Genomic DNA, 14,172 nt, shown 5'->3' with positions numbered 1-14,172 from the left:
AAATATCTCTCTTCTGCCAGAACTCCAAAATCCGAACCGATGAGTGAGAAATGGGAGTCAACACTTATCCACTGCCATGTGGCATAAATCTAAGGTTTCAAAACCTTAGAATGAAAAATGCATAACAGAGAGATGAAATCGAATACACAAAGATCTATAACTTTGAAAATCCTCCACCGAATTGTGCAAGAACTGACAAGTAGGGGTTTTTGGGCGTCCGAAACGCAATGGGACAGACGGTTTTGGAAACCGTGGTCTCAATCACAGGGTCCAACACACGGACTGAAAAAACGTTTTTGGAAACAGAGCTGTTTGTAAACTCCACCGGAGTGCGAATGATGAGCAATATAGAAGTTTTAGGACCTCCTGAGTCCACTGGAACTGACAGATCTGCAAATGGTTGCTCCAAACTTGAGTTCCAACACCCGGGCAAAAAACGCAGGAACTGACACAGTGAGTCAGAAATCCAATGAAATGATCCTAGATTCAAGAATGAAGGTGTTTCCAAGCTCCTGAAGTGAAGTGGACATCAAAAGCAAGCAATAGTTGCCTCTACAAGTCAATATGGAGTCTCTGTCATCGAACGAAATAGGGGAAAGCTCAAAAAACGACTTTTTCTTTGAAACCACTTGACAGGCTCTCAAAACCACTTCGCAAAGCCAAAGTGACTTTTCCAAAGGTTCCTCCAAGGTCTCTGCACACTCAGATGCAAGTAAAGTCACCCACAAAGCTTCCCACAAAGCTTCTCCTTTCTCCCACAGAGCTACTGAGCTTCCAAGCATTCACGCACGCTCAGCTAGATCACCCGGGCTCTGATACTAGTTGAGAGTGCTCTCAACGGAAGCAAGAACGGAAGAAGGAGAGAGAGAGACAGAGAGCCACACAAGTTTTGGTGGGTGCAGAACCACCCTAATCTTCTTTTTCATTCACAGTGACCTTTAACCCCCACAGTGGAGTCTGGACAGAGAACAAAATAGGTTTGCAAAAGGTAGGGATATCTTTGGCAACATCCTAAATATCTTTGACAATATCCTAAATGATGGATCTAGAACATGCATGTACTACAAGGCATAGGCCATTTTTCGACGGAAATACCAACGCTTTTTACATTAAAATTTTTTTTTTTCACGGGCGCAAAGGTCGCTATAAAAGTCGCTAAAAGCATCGTAAAAGGAGCGCCGCTATAAACCGTCGCTATATAGTGACGCTGTTAATTGTCGCTATATGCAAACGTCGCTATATAGTGACACTGTTAATCGTCGCTATATAGTGACACTGTTAATCGTCGCTATATAGCGACACTGGTAAACGTCGCTATATAGCGACGATTAACAGAAGTAAAAAGAAAGGGTTAGTGGGGCTAAATAGGGCTTCCTTTTGGCCCTGTTTAGCCCCACTAATCCTTTTTTTTTTTTGTAATTACAAAAGAAAGTTTTTTATAACAAAATTTCCCTTGCTTGCAGGGTGATACAAAATTGTTCTTGTGAAATGATGAGGAAAAAATGCATATACATATACAACAGTGTTTGTAACAAAATTACCCTGTGAAAGGGCGATACAAAATTGCTCAAACGAGCGGATATACAAAATGCTACTACCACTACTCATCCGAATCCGAATCATCTTCGTCTTGTTGGCCTGTTCCTTGATCCTCGACACCTGCGTCTTCTCCCTCGTCCTCGGCACCTGCATCCGATCCTTGCCCCTGTTGATCGCTCGCCTCCGATGATGGGACGCTTGAGCTTTGATCCTAAGAGTGAACCATATAAATCGAAAATTAGATTGGAACTTAAATTAAAAAGTGAGATTACAAGTAGGAGTAAACTTATACCGTGCGAGCAGCCACCTCAGCCCAATCGACTGTCGCTCCCATTGCCTCTTGCTCAATGAACCACGGGTTTTTTCCTATCCAAAATGCGCGCCGCGTCTCTGCATCTGTAGGAAGACGACCCATCGCAGCTTGCTGTGGATCCAATTTACGAGAGTTAGAGTTAGCTAAAGTGCATGTAATATGTAAGTAAGACAAATAGAACAATACATTAAATGGGAAGAAGTAGACTTACCATGGTTGCCTCGAATGCATACCGTCTGCCTGCACCAAAGTGCGAAGTACCTACGACGTCCAGCCGTCTCTTCACAGCCCTCCTCTGACCCTCGAACATTTTGGGATGGTCCCTATGTTGCTTCTTGAAGTACTTCCAATCAGCTTTGTCTGCCCAGCTGGGTTTAGCCAACCCCTTTGTAATGGAAGTACGCAAGGTTGATCTACGATGCTTTAGGACCAAACCCATGCGCTCGAGCATATAATTGTCATTAAACTCCATATTTGGCAGATTAGGGTATCTTTGTTTTAACTCATCGGTCACCGCCTGCTTCTTTTGGGCATCTTGATATCGCCAATCGGTATTTATGCCGCTCTTGAAGTGATGACTCATCAACCTCCTCATGGCAGCCATCACTGCTTTGCCCTTTTTATCTTCTATTATCTCTCCGGCAGATGTGATTTGATAGGAGAGATCCCCTGATGAGTAAGGGGGACTGATGGTAGCAGAGTCTGAAGGAGTGGAAGCTACGCAACCGCTTCCGGATCGAGGAGTAGCAGTGGGAGTAGGAGAGGGAAAGGGACCTGACTGATACTGTGTCTTCGGACCAAGTGGAGACCTAAAGGAGCACGAGTGTGCTGACTCGTCTACATCTCCTGAGTCAGCACAACATGAGCCGCCCGTCCTACTCTTCCTTCCCTTGCGGGAGGCATGCGCAGGTGATGATCCCGCGGTCGAAGGGGCGCGAGGGGATGGCTGGGCAATACTCCACCCGTCGGTGTAGGGGAAGGAATTGCGGAGGTCCTCTAAGAGAGCAGAGAGAAGAATCTCGCTGCCTCCTCATCGCTCATCTGTGCTACAAACTCGTCGGGAGTCCCGACAAAGCCATGCGCAGCTAGCAAAGGAGTTCCCGGAGGGGTAGTCGCAGTGCTACGTGGAAGAGGGGTCGGACCAGGGGTAGTCGCAGTGCTAGGACCGAGAGGAGTCGGACCAGGGGTAGTCCTCGGGGTAGTCACCTGAGAGGAATCAAAGTCCTCTGGAGCATATAGATCGTGAGCTCTCCTCCTGCGAGGCTGTCCGTACTCGTCGGATGAGCAACGTGATCCCATGTCTAACATAGACACAAACACGAAAACAGAAAACAAAAAAACAAACATAAGCATTCTCATAGGCATAGGCATAGGCAAGAAGAAAGAAGAGGGAAAGGAAAGAAGAGGGGAAGGAAAGAGGGAAAGAAGATGGAAAGGAAAGAAAAGAATCAGAATGAGGAAATAGAGAATGAGAGAAGGGGGAAATAGAGAAGGGGAAAGAGATGAGGGAAAATAGAGAAGGAGAGAAGGGGGAAATGAGAGAAGGGGGAAATAGAGTGGGAAATAGAGACTGAGCTTATGCAGAAATAGAGAATGAGCTTATTCTACTCTCATTCTCTATTTTCGCATAAGCTCACGCATAAGCATGAGCTTATGCGGAAACTTAAGCATAAGCTCATGCTCATGCATGAGCATAAGCATGAGCTTATGCTTATGCTTATGCTTAAGCATAGGCATCGGAAATAGAGAAGAAGCTTATGCGGAAATAGAGAATGAGTTTCCGCATAAGCTTCTCTCATTCTCTATTTCCGCATAAGCTCATGCATAAGCATGAGCTTATGCGGAAACTTGAGCATAAGCTCATGCTCATGCATGAGCATAAGCATGAGCTTATGCTTATGCTTATGCGGAAAGCATAGGCATCGGAAATAGAGAAGGAGCTTATGCGGAAATAGAGAGTGAGCGTATGCTTCTCTCATTCTCTATTTCCGCATAAGCTCACGCATAAGCATGAGCTTATGCGGAAACATGAGCATAAGCTCATGCTCACTCATGAGCATAAGCAGAAGCTCATGCGGAAAAAGAGAAGGAGCTTATGCGGAAATAGAGAATGAGTTTCTGCATAAGCTTCTCTCATTCTCTATTTCTGCATAAGCTCATGCATAAGCTCATGCTCATGTATGAGCATAAGCATGAGCTTATGCGGATGAGCATAAGCATGAGCTCATGCGGATGAGCTTAAGCATGAGCTCATGCAGATGAGCATAAGCATGAGCTCATGCTCATGCTTATGCTCATGCGGAAAAAGAGAAGGAGCTTATGCATAAAAAGAGAAGGAGCTTATGCGAAGATAGAGAATGAGATCCGCATAAGCTTCTCTCATTCTCTATTTCCGCATAAGCTCACGCATAAGCATAAGCTTATGCATAAACTTAAGCATAAGCTCATGCTCATGCGGAAAAAGAGAAGGAGCTAATGCATAAAAAGAGAAGAAGCTTCTCTCATTCTCTATTTCCGCATAAGCTCACGCATAAGCATAAGCTTATGCGTAAACTTAAGCATAAGCTCATGCTCATGCATGACAATAAGCATGAGCTTATGCTCATGCGGAAAAAGAGAAGGAGCTTATGCATAAAAAGAGAAAGAGGAGCTTATGCGGAAAAAGAGAAGGAGCTTATGCAGAAATAGAGAATGAGAGAAGCATAAGCTCATGCATAAGCATAAGCTTATGCGGAAACTTAAGCATAAGCTCATGCTCATGCATGAGCATAAGCATGAGCTTATGCTCATGCGGAAAAAGAGAAGGAGCTTATGCATAAAAAGAGAAAGAGGAGCTTATGCGGAAAAAGAGAAGGAGCTTATGCGGAAATAGAGAATGAGAGAAGCATAAGCTTCTAGGTGGGAGGAGATTTTGGGTTGCTTACTTGAGAGATTAGGGAATGGATTGAGCAAAACGCCACGCGTTTCGGCGTTTCGGGTTTTAACCCACAGCGTCGCTATATAGCGATGCTTATTCGTCGCTATATAGCGACGTTTTTAATTAAAAACATCGCTATATAGCGACGGAATAGAGCGTCACTATATAGTGACGCTTACTGTTCATTTTTTTTATATGGCCTCAAGTGAAGCTCAAACATGCTATGCTCATAATTGTCAATATCTCCTCTTACTATATAGCCTTACTATATAGGATTTTTTGTTTCAATCCTTACTATATAGCGACGTCATTCTTTTTATATGGCCTCAAGAGAAGCTCAAATTAAACATGCTATGCTTATAATTGTCAATATCACCTCTTCATGCTTATGTTGTGATTTTATAAGTAGAATTAGTGTACCGATAATAGTGATGCGTTAGCATAATTATTATTATGTTATATTGTTGGCATGATTTCATTGTTGCTTTGATAGTTCATCCTTCCAATTACAATAAAAGGGTGCTTACAAGAAGATGTCAGAAATGCTATATTCAAGATCTGTGGTATTGTGAGGTATGCTTACTATCAATTCGCATTATGTATTTTCTTCATGGACATGTGAGATAGGTGGATATCTCAAATATCTTACATATGCATGGACATGTAAAATAGGTGGATATCTCAAAAAGAGATCTCTATATCGAGCATCGAGAAGGCTAGGGTGGAATCCATCGAAGCCGTATGCTTGCTTGAGAAGCACTTTCCCTCAAGCATTATGACAAATCAAGTCCACTTGCTTGTGCACATAGTTGATGAGGTGGCTATAGCAGGTACCATTCATAATCGATGGATGTTTTTTCTCGAGCGGTTTATGAAAACTTTAAAGGGGTTTGTAAGACAAAGAGCAAGACCGGAAGCAAGCATGGCAGAGGGATGGCTTGTGCAAGAGTCATTAGTATATATCACAGAGTTTCTTGCATCCACGGATCCTGATATGCCGCAAGCTTGGCACAACAAGGATGATGATCGCATCATTGGCGAGGTTCCCCAAGGAAAAGGGATTGAAAGAAAGATGAGCGAAGAGCAAATGGAGAAATTCAATAAGTTTTGTATCCTCAATAGCCCTGAGATGCAGAAGTGGATTGAGAGATATGAAGTGGCCAAAGCAGAAAGACTAAATGCAAGGACGAGATTCAGAGTAATGTACAGGCGATCACAACCATATCCACGAGATCTGGCTCTTCTCCCTACTCACATGTCACTTGATTGGCTACAACTGGCTGTACGTAAAGCCAAACGTGATGGAGAGACAATAAACGAGCGCGAGTGGGAGTTATCATCTGGATGTATGGTGCATGTAAGTTTCTTATCTCTTGATGTAATTAAGTAATTATTTGTGGCAATATATGCTATAAAATAGGTGCATCTTCATTGTTTTAATGATGCTCTTTTACAATACAAAAAGTACAGTGCATTATGGTCATATGGACGACATTTTCGCGTGGAACGCATCGATTCAAAGAGACACAACAACACAAAGCAACTATAGACGCGCTTGGTAGACGTGCAAAATAGCGGGCGCGTCTATAGGCGTTGCTCTAGTAGAGAAATTACGGGCGCGTCTATAGGCACAGCTAAACGCTCGTCTATTTGCGCGTAAATCACCGCGTTTATTTGCACGTTAGACCTGAGAAAATACGGGCCCGTCTAACATCCCGTTTATTAGCGCATCTATTTGCGCATTTATTTGCGCGTTTATTTGTGCGTTTACACTGAGACTCAGACGCGCATTTAGACGCGTAAATAGACGCGCTCCAGAGAATACAGAAAGTGAGATTTTGGTGTACATCATTGCTTTCCAAACATTGCCCATGATTACCAAACCACATAATTTTTTGCAAGCCCACATATACAAGAATTAAGGAAAATGAGGAGAATGAGACAATATGTAAAATAGTTTTGCCAATATCAATTGTGGGGCTATGGTTCAATCTCATCCTCAATGAGACCAACCCTTGCCAAACTATCTACTTCAAAATCCAAACAAGTGTTTAGATCTACAAATACATTCAACCCACTACTACTTGTGCCACTCATGTGCTCATCGAAATCAAGATCTCCAATGGTAGGCTCGTCCTCACGGGTAATGCCGGCCTCAATATCTATATCTCCTATCTCATGATCATCCTCCTCTCTTGTATCACGGTCATCATCACGTCCATGGCCATGATCATCCTCCATACGCTCCATATTAGTAAATGTACTATACATTACTTTGGAACGTGGCATAATAGATATGACATCCCACCACCTATTATTATCCACCATTGGTTGATAGACAACCTAATTCAAATGCAAATACAATCATGTTACTTTTCTTGCATCAAATATTTAAAAGCGAGTATTTTTATGTGTGTGCACAATACCTGTTCACATTGTTGCGGTAGTACTAGTGTGTCCTTCCTACTTTGCCAAAACTTTGTGGAGTCAATAGTTACAAAGCCACTTGCATGGCGTTTGATTGTTGCATTAGGGCCTCTTTCCACCATGTCCTTAAACCACTTTACATCCAAAACATACACAAAGAAGCGTCGAAAGTCAAGCATAATGATATCTTGGATTATGCCACAATAATCATCCATGGCTCCATTGGCTCCCTCAAAGCTAGCAATGACGCCGCAATCTTGTGTGTTTCTCTTATCATCAATCCGTTGTGTTCGAAAATGCTTGCCCTCACACCATATAGCATTGAACATAGTGCACTACACCAAGAAAAAATCAATTAAATAAGCAATCTAAATTATAAAAACCTCCTAACTTATGCATAACATTCTATATACCGACCTTGCTCATGCATACCCTAGCATACTCCCATTCTTCCATTGTGATATGCATCCCCTCGTCTTTCTCTGCTTTCTCCATTTCATCAAGTAGCCAATCCACATGAATATCCTTTGGAAGTGCTCTTAGACGCTGAGGGTAGGGCACACGAGATCCGTGGTGTGTACGAAAGAGGGCCCTTTCTTCTTGTCTTCTTGCCTTTGCATCCTCGTATCTTGTCACCCATCTTTTCATCACATCACTATTAAGCACGCAAAAGAGGTTGATACTATTACGCAACTCCGTGTCTATTACTTTGTTGCGTCCTTTTCCTTGAGGCACAATAGAGGTCATCCTTAGGTCTTCATCATCTCTCCATAGTCGTGGGAGAGAGCTATCCACATCAACAAGAAACTCAGAAATATATACAAGTGACTCTTTTACCAACCACAACCCTCGGCCATGCTACCTTCGGGTCTTGCATTTTGTCTCACGAAACCCTTCAACGTCTTCATGAAGCGCTCGAGGAAGAACAACCATCGTGCATGTATAGTACTGCATATAGCAATCTCATCCACCAAATGTACTATGAGATGTAGTTGGCTTGTGAGAATAGAACGTGGAAATGTCTCCTCCACTAAACAAACTGCCTCCACTGACATAACTCGAGCATTCTCAAGCGTGGTGGGATCTATTTCCTTTGAGCTCACATACCTCACAAGCTCGCCCATCTTGTAAATACAATCTTTCACGTCCTTTGATGCACTACGTGAAATGCTAGTAGGTAGTATGAACTGAACCCGCGAGGAGGTGGTTGATTAGTTGCTTATAGCTATTCACTCACAAATTTGAAAGGAAAAAGATATTATGCATATAAAATACTTACTTGGAGCATCTTGTGCCAATCATGAGATTTCAAGCCATATAATTGCTCTACACCTCTTTTCTTGCTCTTTGTAAAGGCTCCCTTCAAACACCTCATGCATCCATAGTGGGAGTACGAATTGTAGTAATAGCGCGCTTCACCGTCGCCATCTCTAGCTTTGATAACATCCACAGTGCACGAGGTAAAAAAACACGCCCATTTGGTCTCTCTTGAGGCCAAGCTTCACGCATCCTCCCTGTGGTACATAGATCCTCCCTTATGCTTGCCGAATCTCGTGTCCCATTCAAATGCTCCCAAATGGTAAAAGCCACATTCTTGAAGATATGCATGGGATCGAGCAGGGGATTGATCTTGAGGTGGGACCAATATGGTAAACGATAAAAGATGGAGTATCTAAACAAAATAAAGTGTTAGTGTGCAATCTTCACTTTCAACCAATATAGCCAATCTTTACTTCCAGCCAATAGTTACAAATCCTTACCGGCTCATGCCAAGTGGTGGAGGAGTCGTGGAACCGTCCCAAATTCTCATCCAATCTCCCGCGGTGAGTGATTGTGGGAGGACTTCATTCCAAGGGGCAACATATCTAGGATGATCAGGTGGGAGAAATCGATGGTGATTCTCATAGATGACCTTATTCAATGCGTCTGCCCGTGAGGCAACTAGCGAAGGACCACAAACAGGACATGCATGGTAACCCGATGTAGTGAGACCTGAAACAATAGATGCAATTAAGAGTGGAAGGTGGGTTTAGGGTGCCACGTCCTTTGCCTATTCATAATTAAAAAATGCAATGCTTACCTGAACACTCGCCATAGCCTAGGAAGTCATGCATCGTCCACATCAAGACTGCTTTGCAGTTGAAGTCTCGTGACGAGGGAGGCCTGCTCATATCATGCACCTCGATACCTCTCCAAAGTATCTCTAGCTCATCAACCAAAGGCTCCAAATAAACATCAGGGTTTTTGACTTTATGTTTCCCTAGATTTAGAAGGGACAGCATGACATGTCCTTTCTTAATAGCCATAGAGGGTGGAAGATTGTAATTCACCAATACCACTGGCCATACACTGTAAGACGTGCTTTTGAGACCAAATGGGTTCACACCGTCCATACCCAATCCAAGTCTCAAGCTCCTAGGTTCTTCCTTGAAGCTTGGCCATGTGTCTTCAATATGCTTCCACGCAGGAGAGTCCGCAGGAGTTCTCCACTTGCCATCGGTTGATCGATGGGAGGAATGCCATGACATGAGCTCTGCAATAGATTTGCACTTGAACATATGTTGGATGCGAGGGATTATGGGAAAATGTCGCAATACCTTACGAGGCACGTCCAAGGTTTTGAGATCTGCTCTATATCTTGCCTCTCCACAAGTAGGACACTCTCTTGCATCCTTATGTAGTCCACGAAACAAAACGCAATCGTTGACACATGCATGGATGCGCTTGTAATCTAATCCTCCAAGAGAGGTCACATGTTGCCTTGCCATATCTCTTGAGGTTGCTAATTTATTCTCCCTTGGAAGCATTTTACACAATAGCCTACACGTGAAGACCATAAATGAGGAAAAGCATTCGAGTAATTGACCCACGCGCATAATTCACCATGTTTGCAAAATCGACTGTAAAGCTTACTTGAGTAATGCATTCAAACTTGCATTGCTCCATCCATAGATGGTTTGCAAGTTTAGTAACTCAAGGGAGGCACGTAGAACAGAGAATGTGCACCCCTCAAACAGTGGAGTCGATGCTGCGGTAAAAAGATCATCCTGCTCCATGCTATTATCCCTCCCTTGATGGACATATAAATCCCGCACCATATCATCAAACACCTCCTCCTCCACGGCTTCATGAGGTAATGGTGGAGGGCTACTATCACCATCACTCCATGCATCCGTAACGGTCCCTCCTGAAGATCCCACCTCATATCACCGACGCTTCGCCTTCTCACGATGGGCATAGGGTAACATGTGCGGGTGTGGCACTACATCCTGTATCAAATTAAAACGGGATCATAACTCAAACATATGAACACCCATAGGTATCTCAATCAACCTTAACTTACAAACCCTTACCCTGTTTACGGTCACATCCCATTCTCCATACTTTGAGATATGATTGAGCGTAATCCTGCGTGCACGATACATGTTTCCTCGACATCGATCACACAGACATTTGATTTTTTGCTCCAACCACATTTCGCGATGGTGGATACGGAGGGATTCATCCTCACTGGAGCTGCTTGTTGAAGATGGAGACATCCTACAAACACAAACAACCCACCAAATTTGCTCTTCTTCAAATGCTTAACTTAAAACTCTGTGTTGCGTCTATCGCCACGTCTATCGTCGCATCTAATGTCGCGTCTAACTGCGCGTCTAAATGTGCGTCTACTCTGTGTATTTAAACGCGCCCGTAGATGCGCTAATAGACACGACTATAGACGCATCTACTCTATGTATTCAGACGCGACTATAGACGCGCTAATAGATGCGACTATAGACGCGACTTTTAAACCTGATTTTTGGCGCGCCGCTCGCTTTGCTTTGCTTTTCTTTTCACTACTTAAAGTTCGCGAGCGGCTTTCTTCCTTCTTTATTAGCAGTTCTATAGATTCGAAGCTTAAGAGAGAGCCTCCCATACACAGTTCCAAGCTTTCACTCAAGAGAAAGGGACCGTACCTACACTTGCTTCCAAGCCTAAAGAAGAGGAGGAGTACAAACAAGGAGAAGAAACAAGTTTGGAAAAGAAAGATCCTTCCATACCTTTTTCCAAGTAAGTCCTTTTGAAGTTGTTCTTGCTTGCTCTTTCCAGTTTTGTACTTTCTCGCATCCACGAAACACAGCATCTAGGTATGAGTGACACGTTCTTTTGTGGGGCGAAACATCCTTTTCGACTTTTTAGTATTCTCGCCTGTCGGAGCGCGTGTATAGAGGCGTCTGAGGGCGTGTCTAAACGCTCATCTACAGGCGTGTCTATTTGCATGTCTAGTTTGTTACAGACACACACAAACGCGTATGTAGATGCTCACACAGACGCCCTGTTAAACAGAGTTTTAAACGCACTATTAGACGCACTTTTAAACGCGCTGTTAGACGGATGTTTAGACGGATTGTTAGACGTGCTGTTAGACGCACTTGTAAACGCACTATTAGACGGATTGCTGGACGGACTGTTAGACGCGCTTTTACTTGAATTGTTAAATGCTCTATTAGACGTGTCTATAGACGCGCAGATCAGACGGGTCTATAGACGTGCTCTGACAGAGCCTCTTTTTTTTTTCCCTTTTTTTTTCCCCTTTCTTCTCAGCTCCCAAAGTAATAGATTTGTTTCCTTTTTTCCAGTTTAACATGTGGGGAGGAAGTGCTTCTAGCTCACCTGATCCGCGGGAATCGATATGGAAGGATTTATATAACATTTTAGGGCACCCTCCTAGTCCTGCGGAGTTATACGGGTACATGACGGGTACCCTTAACACTCCCCAGGAGTCGGCACTACAGACTCCGAGCCACCCCACACCACCTGAGATCACCCCAGCGGAGTCCGCACAGCCATCTTATGCCCCGTCTTATGCCCCTTCCCCCGTACCGTCTTATGCCCCTTCCCCCATACCGTCTTATGTTCCTTCTGCCATCCCGTCTTATGCCCCTTCCCCCATGCCGTCAGGAGGTCCTTCTGTCTCGGTGAGCCGTCGACGTACTCCCCAACCGTTGAGACTCGGTTTTCCAGCTACGAGTGGTCAGCGTAGTCCCGTGCAGTCCCCAGCTACGAGTGGCCAGCGTACGAGCTCGACACGATAGGGTAGCAGGCGTAGTAGCAGGGAGAGCGGTGGCGAATGCATGGCACAGTGCTTTGGGCCATGTGGCAATGAGGAGGAGGATGATTCAGATGATTTAGAGGTGCCTCTGGGTGATGGTACGATTTATTATGACATCACTCAGACAGGAGGCATCTTGATGGATGCGCGGGGGAAGGACATCATGGCCTTCATGCGCTCTGTAATTGCTAACAATTACAGAGATTGCTTTATCCACTATAAAGACCACCCAAAGAGGTTGGCTGATGAGACACTCGCTACTGTTCGCTCTAGGTATCCTAACCCCCCCAATCGCCAGTTCACAGATAAATGGGGGAAGTCAAAGATTGTTACGATACTTAGCAATAAAAGATCTTCCCTTAAGAGGCAAGCACTAGCGGAGCTTGCCAGACTTGAGGCAGGTCAACCTCCAAGGGGCCCGCCCCACACCACTCACAAGCGTGAGTGGAAGAAGGCAATGAAGTCAGCGAGGGAGAAGCCCAGTCTGCAGCACGTGGAGGCACGGAGGATCCAGATGGAGGAATATGGGAGCGCGCATTTTGGAGCAGGGGGTGTTGAATCATGGGAGGCCCAATTTGTAAGTATCGATCTCAAATTATATTGCTTATGTAGTTTATTAGGAGGTTGGTTGTTTCTTTGTACTAATCCCTCCACAAAGTGTATCGCGGTCATGCAGCTTGAGATCGTGGGCAGATACCCTACTCCAGTGGAGACAGCCTACCACCACCACCATCGCAGAGGAGATACATGGAGGCACTTCTATGATGATGGGTTGATTACTGAGGAGCAGCATACCCGAGCTACTGGATAGGCCCCCCAGGTATTTGAAAGTAATTAAATAATGCGAAAATTATAAGTAAAGATTTGATTTTTCATACATTGATATATGTTGTCCCTTGTTTACAGGCCCGTGCACAAGACGATGAGGAAGAGGAGGAAGGAGGCACAGAAGGGAGTGCAGAAGGGAGCGTGGAAGGGAGCGAGGACCTAGAGAACATAGATTAGTCGTATAAGTAATGCTAGCTACTCTTTTTTGTACTTAAAGCCACTAGCTTGTCTTCGTGCCTCTTGTATATAGACTCCTCTTATTTTTTGTACTTGAAGCCACATGACATGTCTTAGCTTCCTTATTTTTTGTACTTGAAGCCACATGATGTGGCTTAGCTTCGTGCTAAATGTATATACAAGCACTTTTTTGAGCTTTCAATTTTATTGCGATTTGGAGTTGTAATATTTTATTTGGAATTATAATTAAAATGTGGTTGGCTGTAAGAATTGAATTACAGAATGTGGATATGGGATTCATGTAACTATATAGCATACACAACATACACACTATTCTGTAAAATTAAAAAAAAAAAAAGACGCGTCTATCAGTGCATTTAAAAACGCGTTTATATTTGCGTCTGTCTGTTCGTTTTGCGTCTATACACACGTCTATAAAAGCGTTTATAAGCGCGTCTATCTACGCATCTTTGTGCGCGTCTATACGCGCGTAAGTCTGATATATAGACGCACAATTAGACGTGGGTCTCCTGACATGCAAATAGACGTGCCCGTAAGTTTTTATTTTAGTTCATGAAACGCGTCTGTGCGCACGTCTATGGGTGCTTTGTCTTGTTGTGAGAGTCACGTATGATTGTGGAGTCATGGCTAACTTCACACAAGATAGCCGAGCAAGTGCTTCGGATACCAATCTTCTGTCCTCACAGTTGGATTATTGTGTGGAACCATATGCGACATCTATGAAATTGATTTCAGATGATTTACTATTTTCATTCTTGATGTAAAATGGTTTAGAACTACGTACAATGGTCCCCATGCGACAGTGAGAAAAGATAGTAGCGGTCTCTTTGCAATAGACTCCACCAAACATTGGAC

The sequence above is a fragment of the Dipteris shenzhenensis genome, chromosome 18 (assembly GCF_047967505.1).
Source record: "Dipteris shenzhenensis isolate YYH24624 ecotype China chromosome 18, Dip_SZ_1.0, whole genome shotgun sequence".
In the NCBI taxonomy this organism is placed as follows: domain Eukaryota; kingdom Viridiplantae; phylum Streptophyta; class Polypodiopsida; order Gleicheniales; family Dipteridaceae; genus Dipteris; species Dipteris shenzhenensis.
Note: the sequence above shows the minus strand (reverse complement) of the source record.